General features: G+C 40.0%; 1 long non-coding RNA gene across 2 annotated transcripts; it reads right to left on the reverse strand.

Annotated features, from left to right (window-relative positions):
• Window positions 1–12,123: 12,123 nt before the first annotated feature.
• LOC143887402 (uncharacterized) lies at window positions 12,124–13,566 on the reverse strand. Of its 2 annotated transcripts, XR_013254156.1 has the most exons (4): window positions 13,354–13,566; window positions 13,107–13,196; window positions 12,929–13,016; window positions 12,124–12,851 (listed from the first exon to the last, which is right to left on the reverse strand). It is a non-coding gene; the product is annotated as an uncharacterized LOC143887402 (long non-coding RNA). The 2 variants fall into 2 exon arrangements; XR_013254155.1 differs by having other exon boundaries at window positions 12,126–12,851; window positions 13,107–13,566.

Below are 13,566 nucleotides of genomic sequence, written 5' to 3' on the forward strand. Positions count from 1 at the left end.
TCCGATCGAGGATGACCTAGGTGGTGGGCGGTTTTTAGGGAATGTGTTTGATTTAGAGGCGAGTCGATAAGCCCTCTTTCTGTAATTCTGCAATTTCTATATAATATTTTGAGGTCCTCCCCGGGGCCGCAATCTGATCCGGGTTATAAAAAAAAAAATATATATATATATATATATATATATATATATATATATATATATATATATATCTCAAGATCTATGTCACAAATATCTCCGATATTTTCAACATATCTCGTTTTTTTCGCGACATTTTGATAAAACGAAAAAATCCCGTGATCCCGAGATTTTAAAAATATAGTGATATTTTCATTTTTATCATAAAATATCGTGATAATATCACGATATTATCCCGATATTTGTACGATATTTTTATTTTATATTTTTCTTAAATGTTATATATATGGGATTTGCTAGGGTCCATCGCAAAAGGCATTTCGCAGCTGGTCTGTCGCATGTAAGACCAGCCACCTCGTGAATGAAGACAACAGCTTTTGTCTCCATTCACGAGATGGGTGGTCTGACATGCGACAGACAACCCGAGAGATGCCTTTTTGCGATGGACGCTAGCAATTCCCTATATATTTATATATTTTTTAAATAATTTTATTTTTATCGTTTTTCCCCATATAAACCCGAAAAAAATAAAAAATAAATTAATACATCTAGAGATTTTCCCTTGCAGAAAAATTCCCGAGAATTGTATTTGTGACTTAGCTCAAGATACACAAAGTATAACATGAAAGAGGCCAACCGGATAGACCTTCCTTACATTTTCGGATTGGTAACGAAGGGAAGGCTTTCCAAGCGGGCCATCTCGGACTGCCAGAATCCTTCAGCTCTCTGTTTTTTCTCCTTATGAGAAGTATCATGACTACCAAGAGCAGAATAGCTCCCACTGTAACTGCAATGCCAATATTGGGAATTAATGTGAGGTGAGAGTGATCTATCCGGGGTTGGAAGGAGATTTTAGAAGCATGATTAGGGTAGCAGAGGTAAGAGATCGGGATAGAGGCATTTCTTTGGGGGTATTTTCTCCGGGTTGTCTCACCGGGAAGGAGAGGGAACTTAAGAGATTGAAATCTGGTATTAATTATGGGGGATCTCAGTCGGCGTGTGCGAAGATAGGGGTCTCTACGGCGAGGAAGGCCTCTGGTCGTAAGGGGAGGAGGGGTATTAAATCGGTGAATTAATGAAGATCCTATCTTGGAACATTAACGGGTTGGACTCGCTGGAGAAGAAGGTGCAAGTTAAAGACATTGTTTTCAACCTTAAACCGGATCTTGTCTGCATTCAAGAGACTAAATTGGAGTCTATTGATAGAGTTGTGGTGAGAAGTCTGGGAGGTAGATCGGAATGGAACTTTGCTTTTATTGAGTCCAATGGTGCTTCTGGGGGGATTCTGATTATGTGGGATGAGTCTAAATGGCTGAGAATGGATGAATTGAGGGGCAAATTCTCATTATCTGTGATTTTCCGTAAGGTTGAAGATTCTTCTATGTGGTTGTTTTCGGGGGTTTATGGTCCTATTATTGGAGGAGAGAAAAACTCCTGTGGGAAGAATTAGGTAGTGTCAGGGATAAATGGGCTTTTCCTTGGTGTATTGGTGGCGACTTTAATGAAATCGGATTGGTTTGTGAGCGAGCAGGGTGTCGGAGATCTACTCCTACTATGGTGGCCTTTGCGGATTTCATTGCAAAATTCAATCTGATCGACCTCCCTCTTTCTGGTGGCAGTTATACATGGTCTAGAGGTGGGAGCCATAGTCGCATTGATCGTTTCCTTCTTTGCCTTGGGTGGATTAACCTGGTTCCTGAGGTTTATCAAAAAAATATTCCTCACTCGGTGTCGGATCATTGCCCTCTGCTGCTGGATCCTAGGTTGGAGTCGTGGGGTCCTATTCCGTTTAGATTTGAGACTGCTTGGCTTTTGGAACATAACATGGAAAAGAAGATGGGTGAGTGGTGGGCCTCTATCAAGGTGGATGGGCAAGCTGACGTGATTATTGGCATGAAGTTACGGTATGTTAAAGCAAAATTGAAGGCCTGGGCTGCTGGTTGTAAAGAGGCTAAATTGGTTAGGAGGAGATGGTTGGAAAATTTCATCCGGGAGGTTGAGGTGAGTGATGAGAATGGTATGGCTTCTGAGGCTGATAGGGAGAAAATGGGTCGTGCGAAAGAGGAGCATATGGGAATTCTATTGCGGGAGGAGATTTCCTGGAAGCAAAAATCGAGGGTGCAATGGTTAAAAGAGGGGGACAAGAATTCCGCTTATTTGCACACCATGGCAAGTGCTCGTAGAAGAAGCAATAGAATTTATGTCCTTAATGTTCATGGAAGAATGATTGAGGATAAGAAGGGCATTACCAGTGCCATTCTGGATTTTTATGTGTCCTTGTATTCGTCTGAGGGTGTTGTTAGACCCCATTAGTTTGGTGGGGTGTTCATATAAGCTTCTTGCAAAGATTCTAGCAGATCGGATAAAGGTGGTAATGCCATCAGTGATTTCAGATTGTCAAAGTGCTTTTGTGTCTAATCATCAGATCTTGGATTGTTCCCTTATTGCTGATGAAGCCATTGATTCGTATGTTAAGTCAGGTGAAGGGGGGATTCTGTGTAAATTGGACATGGAGAAAGCTTACGATCGGGTTGAATGGCGGGGGTTGGATTATCTTTTGGGTCGAATGGGGTTTGGGGACAGGTGGAGGGGGTGGATTATAAGGTGCGTTGATTCTGCCTATTTTTCGGTTCTGATCAATGGATCTCTGAAAGGTTTCTTCAAATCTCCCAGGGGTTTGAGGCAAGGGGATCCTTTATCCCCCCTTCCTGTTTGTCATTGTCGATGAGACTCTGAGCAGACTTATTACGACTGGTAGCGCTTATGGGCTTTTCCAGGGTTTTGATGTCGAGCGAGATAAGGTGGAAGTTTCTCATTTGCAGTTTGCAGATGATACTTTGTTATTCTGCTGCCCTGACGAGGTTTTTATATTAAATTTGAAGGCGACTATCAGGTGTTATGAATTGATCTCTGGTCAGAAAGTTAATTTTCATAAATCTTGCATGTTTGCCCTTAACTTGCCATCGGATAGGGCCTCTAGATTTGCCAAGATGTTGGGGTGTAAGTTGGATTCTCTTCCATCTATATATTTGGGGTTACCTTTGGGTGTGAGCAGGCCGTGGAGAAGAAATCTTATTTCTAGAGGTGGGAGGTTGGTGTTGGTAAAGGCAATACTGGCTAATATTCTCACGTATTTCTTATCTCTTTTTAAATGTCCTGTTAGTGTTGTGTTGAGGATTGAGCAGATTCAGCGAAGATTCTTATGGGGGGGTTCAGGTGAGTCCAAGGGTATTTCTCTTGTGAAGTGGGGGGAGGTGTGTACACCTTTTAAGTTCGGAGGCCTTGGGATCAGGAGGATTCGAGAATTTAATCATGCTTTACATGGGAAGTGGTTGTGGAGATTCGGGGTTGAGTAAGATCAATTCTGCGTGAGAGTTGTGAGCAGTAAGTAGAGTGCTAAGTTAGGGCAGTGGGAGTCGAATGATATGTATAATTTGAAGGGGGTTATTGTGTGGCGTGACGTATTGAAAATTAAGCACCTGTTTAATTCGGGAATCCAGTTCAAGGTTTATTCGGGGGATCAAATCAGTTTTTGGAAGGATGCATGGTGCTCCACCGAGCCCCTTTGCCAATTGTTTCCGGAGTTGTTTCTTGTCGCATCTTCCAAGGATGCGATGGTCAAAGATTGTTTTGTTCGTGAGCATGGGAGTGTGGTGTGGATGCCGGCATTCAGGAGGAATTTCTTCGAAAGAGAATTAGAAGCTTTAGCTCACCTTTTTGAGGTGATCGAATCATGCTATATCAAATTGTTCGGGTCGGATAAGAGAGTTTAGATTTGGGATTCATCTGGGTTTTTCTCTGTGAAGTCTTTTTATTCACATCTTTCCCCATGTTCCGTCCCTTCTATTCTTGCGAAGGTGTGGAAATCTTACTGTCTCCCTCAGGTGTGCTTTTCGCTTGTAGGGACAGGATTCAAGCCATTAACTTTCTTCAAAAAAGGGGTATGTTTTTTGTGGATCACTGTCCTCTTTGCTTAGATGATGGTGAGTAGGCTAATCATCTTTGCTTGCATTGCAAATTTTCTAGGAAGGTTTGGGGTTTTATTCTGGAGAGATTTGGTATCTGTTGGGTGTTCCCTTCTTCTATCTTGGAGGTTTTGTCGTGCTGGGAGTTAGTGCCTTGGAAGAAGAAAGGTAAGATATTGTGGAATATTTGCCTCTTTACATCCTTCTGGGCGATTTGGAAGGAGAGGAATGCTAGGGTATTTGAGAGGCTACACAAACCAGCCCGTAGAGTTTATATTAATATTATTGCCTCTGTTATAGCTTGGGCCAGGTGTTTGCCCCCGTTCCAGTTTGTTTCTGCCTTCGACTTATGGGAAGGTTGGCGAGTTTTGTGTTGGAAGGGGAAATCAGACCCAAGGTGGTTCAACAATGGAGCCCTCCCCCTCCGAGTTGTTTAAAGTTTAACTTTGATGGCTCGAGTTTTAGAAATCCAGGCCCGGCGGGTATTGGTGGGCTGTTTCGTAATTCCAGTGGGGAGACTCTATGGGCATTCTCTGGTTCGCTGGGGGTATGTGATTCCAGTGAAGCTGAGGTTAGAGCGGTTTTTGAAGGTATTAAAAAAATTGCTAGTGAGGTATTGGATCCTATTATTGTGGAAGGTGATTCTTTGAATGTGGTTAGATGGCTTCGGGGGTCCGTGGTGCCGCCTTAGAGATTCTTGTCTTTCTTTGATGAGATCCATGACATTGTTGAGGGCTCATCCATTGCTTTTGCTCATGTTCGTAGATCAGCTAATGGCGAGGCGGATTAATTAACTAGAGATGGTGTTGTCAAAGCGGGTTTGGAGTTTTTTTATTATCTGCGCCCTTGAGGCTCTTGTATTTTTGTGTTTTTAGTTTTCCCTTGTTGTTCTCCTCTGGGTGACCTTGGTTTTCCCTTTTCTTTTTATATATTTATTGATTACCTTTTCAAAAAAAAAAAATGTGAGGTGAGAGTGATGGCGATGTTTTTAACAGGTGTGCCTGTTATGAGCTGAGTCGGAGTTGCATCAGATATTGGACTTGGAGAACCCTCTGGTGAAAGAAACGGCGAAGATGGCTCTGAGATATTCACTGTAAATGCAATTTAATTATAACCAAACAATCCTAGTAATAAGGAAAAATAATAATATCTGAATCTACTTAATGCAGAAACACAGTAGGTTAAAGTAGCATTAGATCAGAATTTTGAAGTTTCAGTCCATGAAAACCATGACATATCCTACAAAAAATGAACTGCAGATCCTACCAACAGTAAATTTTATCTCTGCAGACCCCTGGTAAAGATGACAAATAAACGGGGATAACAGGCTAGTATGCTACATACCTAAGTCACAAATATCATTCTCAAGAATTTCTCAGCATGGAAAAATCTCAGGATATATTAAATTTGTTTTAGTTTTTCGAGTTTATATCGGGAAAACAAATAAAAATAAAACTATTTAAAAATATATATAATATAGAAATTAAGTAAAAATAAAAAATAAAAATATCGTGATATTATTGCGACATTATCAAGGTAAATGAAAATATCACTATATTTTTAAATTCTCGGGATTATTTCGGGATTTTGTCGTTTTATCAAAATGCCAATAAAATCGCTATATTTTGAAAATATAGGAGATATTTGTGACATAGCTAGATACAACATTAGCTTGTAAGGCAGCAGGATCAAAGCACAAGTTCATATTCACATACGGCAACATAAAATCAGAATCATTTGTAAACTTGACATACGTGGCACGGGACAAATTCCTTGGCATCATTGATTCTAATGATGTATTACTTGAAAATAATCAAGAGAAACACATGACAATCATAGTAGTTATGTTTCTTGGTAGTAGGATTATGGTAGCAAGTAGTAAGCAGAGGAACTTGTTAGTCTTTGAAAGGCCATGTCTGCCACTCTAGCATGACATGACAGGGTGATGTAGTTCAAGGGAGCACGGTGGACCCTCTGATCCAAAAGCTCCCATACGGCTAAAAGATTTCACGTAGATAGGTCATGAGAGTAGGGACAACAATCCACATTCAATTTTAAGGATTAAACCTATGCAAGTTTTCCAAGTGAATTAAATCCTTGGATTTGAGAACAATTTGGAGCTTGCATATTATGTTTAGCTAACTCAATGGAAATGTGAAAGGTGCATGTAGGTATGGTCTTTTCTTTCATGCACATTTAACCAAACACATGGCATGCAGAGCTTAGCACCATGGGACTAAGGGGTAAAAGAAATTGGCAGTTAGAAATAAGAATAGCCCTGGACGGTTTTCAGGCCTTTACCCATTCTACCAACTGAGATTAGATATTTCCAAAGCTCTAGCCATAAATTCCAAATGCCACTAAAGTGGTTATGCAATGTCATCCATATACAATCAACCAAAGAAAACTAAACACAGGGACTAGTATCATCTCCATTTATTCAAAGCTTCAACGTTTCAACCTTAGACCAAATAAAGAACTCATACATGACTTCTTTTAAGTCTTCAATTCGAAATCACCAACAACAAAAACTCCGAGTTCCTTCACTGTAGTCATGCATCCAGAAATTAAAATTTGAAGAGAAATGAACTGGATCTGTGATTAATTCTATATAACAAGTCAAGGCTGAAACTCTCAATTACCAGTGTAACGGAATACAACATGAAATCTCCAGCAAGCTTCAACAGGTAAAAGGATATGATGGAAATGAATGAAATACAAGCAACAAAATGAAATTGATTGTTAGAATTCGGCAAGGTCGTTCCAATCGTGGGGGATGATTGAAGCTTACCGAAATTCTCCAAGAACACTTGAAATTACTTGCATGTAGCAAGGGAAAACTACAGGAATTAACTAGCTAGAAGATGAGTTTCTTCCAGATCTATCTCCTAAGTCCAGCTCACTACTTGGGATACAGGTTCTTCTTCTCTCGTTGAAGAAGAGAGCCCAAAACGAAATTCCAAGTTCCAATTTCTTCCCAAAAATCCAGTCCCCCCACAAAATGACTAGAAAACCCTATTTCTCTAATCCTAACTACCTTCAAGGACAAGAATGCCCTTCATATGGGTGGTATTTACACTACACTACAAGCCCCTTCACTAAAGAATGTAATAAAACTAAAATTACCCTAGGTTAAGTGAGCCCATTTCCTTTGGCCAGGACCCCTTCTACATCAGTCTCCTCCCCCCTCCCTAACAAAAAGCTTGTCCTCAAGCTCAGTTCCTTCTTGCAAGAAGGGGTATAGACTCAGGTCATTGGGCAAGTAGGGATGTCATCCGTCTTCTACTCGGCCAAAGTACTGACAACACCGATGCCTGGATCAAATACAAAGGTTTCCAAAGCCAAGCCCTTGATCAGAAGCTTATTTGTTCCCTGTTCATGTTCACCTATCTGTTTTGCCTCACACCACCAGTTAATTCCCTGTGATGCGTCAACCCAATTCCTTTCTTGAAAGACACGAAAAGTATCTGTTAGATACTCTGATGTGCGAAGTGGCCATACATGACTTGGTAGAACAGTCCTACCATGATCCACACTAAGAATGATAACCACCCCTATGAAATCAACATTCGGCTCATATTCTGCCACCTTTGTAACATCATGATGTGTTTTCTCTAAGGTCTTGGACTGCTCATTAAACTCACTCATTTCTTCGTCTACTTCCAAGATGTCCTCTTGCCGCTGAATTGATTCTGGTGAAGATGGCTTATTAAAATCCGCTACAACCTCCTCATGTAGAGTTAGCTTCCCCTTTTCACCCTCTTCACTATCGACCTCATTATCTAAATGTGGCTGAGTCGGACTCAATGGGCTGACAGGTAGCACAACTGTAGCTTCTTCTTCTTCTTTCCCATCACTATTAGTCTCTAGAATCATCACTTGTGGTGGAGGAGGTACAGAACTCTGATTTTGGAGTCTATCCATTTGTTTCTCAAGATCAAACTTCCATTTCCTGTGAGTCTCTCTCTCTCTCTTTTATATTCTTTCAATAACGTTTCCAATGGGTCTTCTCGTATTTTCTCTTTAAGTTTCTGTCTCAATTGCCTTGCCTCATATTCTCTGTGTTGGGCCTTTGATTCTTGTCTTTGACGATAGGACTTGGGTGCGAATTCTTTCATGAACCGGTCACGCACATCTTCCCAAAGTGCAAAATGGAGATTCACCAAATGCAAGGTGCTCGCTGTCCCAACACATCCACATATGATTGGCATGATGTGTTATAGTCTCCCTGACACACCATAACGTCTCTCTGTGAATACGACCATAGAATTCGTGATACGCCTCTAGAGCGTCAATCCATCGTAAGCACCCGATCTCACAATCACGACCATTGGGGAAAATTAGTGAAAACTCATTTTGGACTGGATTTTTGCGAAAATTTTAATTTCTCTTGCAATCTGAGGATGAAATGAAACAATCAATGATTTTCAAAAGCACGTAACAAAATCAAAATACGAATCTTCAAGAAAAGGTGGAGATCGAACGAAATCTGAAGCTTCGGATTGCGAAGAAATAAGAATTTCTTCCGGAATGTACATCTTCTGGAAAAAAAATCTGGCTCTTAGAGAAAATGGAAATACCTTCTCAGATCTTGAATTTTATGGTCAGACCAGGAATTTTCTTGAAAATGTTCAGAAAATGTGATTCAAGAAAATATGCTGGAATTCAAGAAAGATCAGCTTTAATACTAAATTTGATGTAGATCCAGGGTAGTTCTAGTAAGATATTTCAAAAGGTTGTTGTCCAAAACAGATAGTGAATTGTAAAAGGCAGGAATTTAGCTATGAATTGATGAAAATTAGCAACAAAATGATCAAGAACACAAGGATAGGAACCGAAATTTTACAGAATTTTTGATAGAAAAACCGGAAAGGGGGTGCTTAGCTTGGCGATGAACTCATGCCAAGAGAAAGTAGAGGAAGGCCTTCAAATTCCAGGATTTCCCCTCTAACATCACTCAAAGATCCCTTTGCTAGCAGCCACAATCGGCAACCTCTTCTCCCAAATGAAGTTCTAAACACCTTTTCATTAAAATTCAGCAAGTCCTAAAACAAATGACTACTTCCCCTATTTATAGAGAATTCCCTCTCTTACATTTGAATCCGTACTACAAGGCCCCTCAAACTCTCAAATATTACAAGTGTACCCTACATGTAAATGCACCCTTCTAAAAGAAGAAATTACAAGTAATGCCATTAAAGGCTTATTACATTTGTATCCCTACACTACTACTAAAGTTGGCCCTCTTATACTTTGGTCGAGACCCGGTCCTCATCATTTTGATTCGGAAAATCTCGCTTGATGTGACCGTATTTCCTCCAACGATAACATTGCACGCCTTTACCATTGACTTTGGATCTTGCCTGCCTTTTTCTAATCCCCTGTCAAACTTCTTTTTCGATTTTCCCACAAACAATCACCCAATCGCTTGACCAACATTTTGATTAGGCCACCTTCTAATCTCATTTAACAAGAGCATCTTCATGACTTCTTCCAACTTCACGATATTTTTACCTATTGAAAACCGAGAGATCTCTAATCCCTCAAAATAGGATCAAACACGATGTGCATAAAACGGCAAAATGAGATGTACGAATAATAAAAGACGCAAAGCAAGAACACAAAATTTATGTGGTTCGGCAGTGTGCCTATGTCCACAGAGAAGAGAGTTTCACTATTTCGAATAGGCTAAAAACACTCTCATTTTTCCCTCTTGGCCAAGCAACAAACAAAAAAATTTCTTATTGTAACCCTAATATGTCGCTTATATATTAACATCACGACATCAAGAAATTACCAAAATACCCTTATAACGCAAACTAAAAATTAATTTTTCCTTCTGAAGAGCTAGACCAGAGACTGCGGCAGGATGATGAATAATTGCCAAAATACAAGACATCTGCATAACATTCCCCAATAATAATGTAGTAACCAAGTTGTGCAAATCAGGAAGTGAAGAATTAATGACTTCTTTTTTCTTCTTTTCTTCAACCTTGTGGAGCCGACCACTAGTTCGTTGAACATAGTCATCATGTCTTCCAAAAGATTCTCGCCTTATTGTATCTTCATCCGATACAATTCTCATTTCTCATAGAGTCGGTTGACCAAGCTTTTTGTCATGTAAATCTTCTCAAACTTCTCTTACAATTTAGATGATGACTCTTATTCCATATCATTGAACATAATGTTATCTGCCAAACAATCAAATTGTGCAGACTACCTTCGACTCATTGGCCCCCACTTGGGTTAGAAGATCACGCTGCTGATCTCGGCCATGTCTTCTTTAAACAAGATTGTACACAAACAGAGAGAGAGAGAGAGAGAGAGAGAGAGAGAGAGAGAGAGAGAGAGAGAGAGAGAGAGAGAGAGAGAGAGAGAGAGAGAGAGAGAGAGATCCCCTCTCCAAAAAAAAAATTGAATGGCAGAGCATTTTATTAAAGAGAGGAGACCCGGATGGTCCAATAATTATAGAAGAAGAGAAAAAGAAAAGAACATGCCAACATTACGTGGCAACAACAGGATTCCAAGAAAAAGGCCAGGAACAGGGCGGGAGGAAATCAAACATCTTCAAAGCCTCTTTGGAGACGTCATCCCTAGCAAGCTTGTCAGCGTCGCTATTTGAGGATCTCCTCACATGTCTAAAAGAGATCCTGAAGCTGCCTACCATGCCTTGAATCTCATCAAAAAAATTGAGCAAATCTTCACAGGATATTTGAGGATCCTCTAACCTAACGGATCACATTGAGAGTCACCTTCCACTACGGCCTTATTCAAGGTATCTCGCTCTAAGAGCTTGATCCCTTGAAGGACAGCTTGAATTTCTGCTTCGCTAGCATCTACCTCATCTATAGGACCAGAAAATGACCAATAACTAATCCCATTTTATCTCTAAGAAGACCTCCGATTTATCTCTATCCTAGGCATACTACAAAATCTAAAACCAAAGAATCTCCTCTCCTCTCATGTGGAGAGTCCTATTTCCATAGGAAACAAGACATGACTCCTATCACAACACAATGGAACATAGTTATGCGTCAATTCGCTTCAGACATGCAACTGAGTGGTTCAAAAAAAAATTATAATGAAAATATGATGTCTAATTATCCTACGATATGGTTTTCGACGAAACAGCTAGGATTGTTGGTGTTTACTGTTACCATACCAGACAAAACGCCGCAAGTAACAATTTTTATGCAATAATAATGCCATGGCTATTCTTTTTTTATCAAAAAAATGCCTACTGAAAACAATGCCATGGCTATTCTTCATCATTTTATGCAATAATAATATAGTCATATGAGGTACTTCACATCTGAGAATGCACAGCTCTTACTTGATCAATTGTAGTTGGAACAGCAGCCAAGCATGTAAATCAGAAGCAGCACTTACCCTTAGTTGGCGAGCTTTCTTAACCCAAAAACAAATCTTGAGAGCTTGTGACTCATTACATACTGCTGAAGAAGAGTGCCTTAGACGTAGGGGTGTAAACGGATCGAATTCGGAGCGGATATGGCTATATCCGAATTCGATTACAGTATACACTATCCGAATTCGGATTCGGATTCGGATTCAACGGATATTTAATATCTATTACCGAATTCGTATACGTCGGATATTGTTCGAATTCGGATATTATCCGTATCCGTTTATCCGGAAAATTCAAATATTTTATTGCAGCACTTTATCTTTTTTCTCCTACTTAGTCGAATGAATTTTTCAAACTCTAAAACTAGACCTCTACATTCTCTTCACAAAATTAACTCTCAAACCCTAAAATATATGAGATCCTCTTCTTCCTTTTAAAACAAAGGCAGAGAGAGAGAGGGAGGCGATGGGGATGGATGATAGTGTTGGTAGTGGTCTTTGGGTTTTTTCTTTCTTTTATGTATATGATGGAATGTGTTTGGGCTATTTTTGTTTTTATTTTATTTTTTCTAAAAAGAATATTCACTTTTCTTATAGAAACAAAAGATAGTGTGTCATTACTAAAAATAAATATTAATGATATTATTAATAATAAATAAAAATGATTTACTTCTCGGATTCGGATGTTAAACGGATCGGATATACCATTTACCAGATTCGCATCCGCTAAGAGCCGGATATCTCATAAACGGATTCGGATAATATCCGCTTGAAACGGATTCGGATAATATTCGCTTTAAACGGATTCGGATGCGGACGGTAATCGAATTTCCGAATATCCATTTACACCCCTACTTAGACGGATCCAAATACCTTCAAACAGATAAAATAACGGGAGACGCTCCCACTACAGTAGGATCTAGATGTACTAGAAGAAGACTGAGACACCTTACATCACCACTGTGAAAGATCACCTCACTCATGTGTACGGTTCCCTTGTTAGTCCTTTCCCGACCCTCAGTACATTCATATTCATCTCCCATGGCCTCTATCAAGTCACTATGTAATTGGTCCAGTATCTCGCACAGTAGCCTTACAACCTGCTTAATCGAAAGCCTTGCTCGTCCTTCTCTCCGGGTGCACCACCTTACAATCCTGATCACTATTTGAAGCTGTTCCAAATCAAATGAGTCTGAAATTGTAGGGTCCACCAACTCGGGTAGTCGAGAATCTGTCAGGATGAATTTTTGCGACCGCTCCACAAGATTTCGACTTTCTGGTATTGCTTGTCTTGCAGTCACTAGCTCCAGCAATAGCACGCCATAACTGAATATATCACTCTTCTCGGTCAGCTCCTGAGACACACATATTCAGGATCCATGTAACCTGTATAATATCTTAATTTAGGTCTCTTTGGAATTACTTGGTATAAAAATCATATTTGAGATCTCAAATAACCTTACCCGGAGTTACCCAGATGTCTGTGTTACTGGTTCAAAGCTAATCGAACAATTTCCACTTCTTGAAGCTAGTGCGAGGCCAGTCTGCAACCTGAAAACAATCTTGGAATTACCCTCCAAGTGCTTGAAATCAAGTAAAAAATCACAAAGCGTGCACCTGCAGTTAAACCAAACTTTTTACCTTCGCAACAAAATTCTCGTCCAGGAGAATATTGCTGGACTTTATGTCTCGGTCACAGAGAGGAGGATCAGAGTAGAAATGGAGGTAGTCCTGCATATGAAAACACTAGTAAGAGACCCTGTGCAATGCACCTTGCAACAAAGAAAAAGAAAAATAAGAGCAGAAATTCTGGAAACCCCAGATCACACCAGAGGCATAAAAACAAAAATACAGAACAGAAAAATACTAAATGAATACTAAGCATGACCCTAAGAAATCGAAAGGGCTACTGCTGTTGGGGTGGGCTAAATCTGATGAAGACCCCAAGAAGAAATGTAGTAAAATGATGCGAGCTAAATGTGTTTGCTTAAATGCTGTTAAAAGCAGTCTCATGGACATCAATCGCCCTCCTTCCCCATCCGCCATATGCATCTTCAATATTGCCCTGTTCCTCCTAAACCTCTGTGCTATAAGTGGTCAA

Source organism: Tasmannia lanceolata, unplaced genomic scaffold (assembly GCF_043159265.1).
Source record: "Tasmannia lanceolata isolate RefF3 unplaced genomic scaffold, GAP_Taslan_0.1 ptg000012l, whole genome shotgun sequence".
Classification (NCBI taxonomy): Eukaryota; Viridiplantae; Streptophyta; class Magnoliopsida; order Canellales; family Winteraceae; genus Tasmannia; species Tasmannia lanceolata.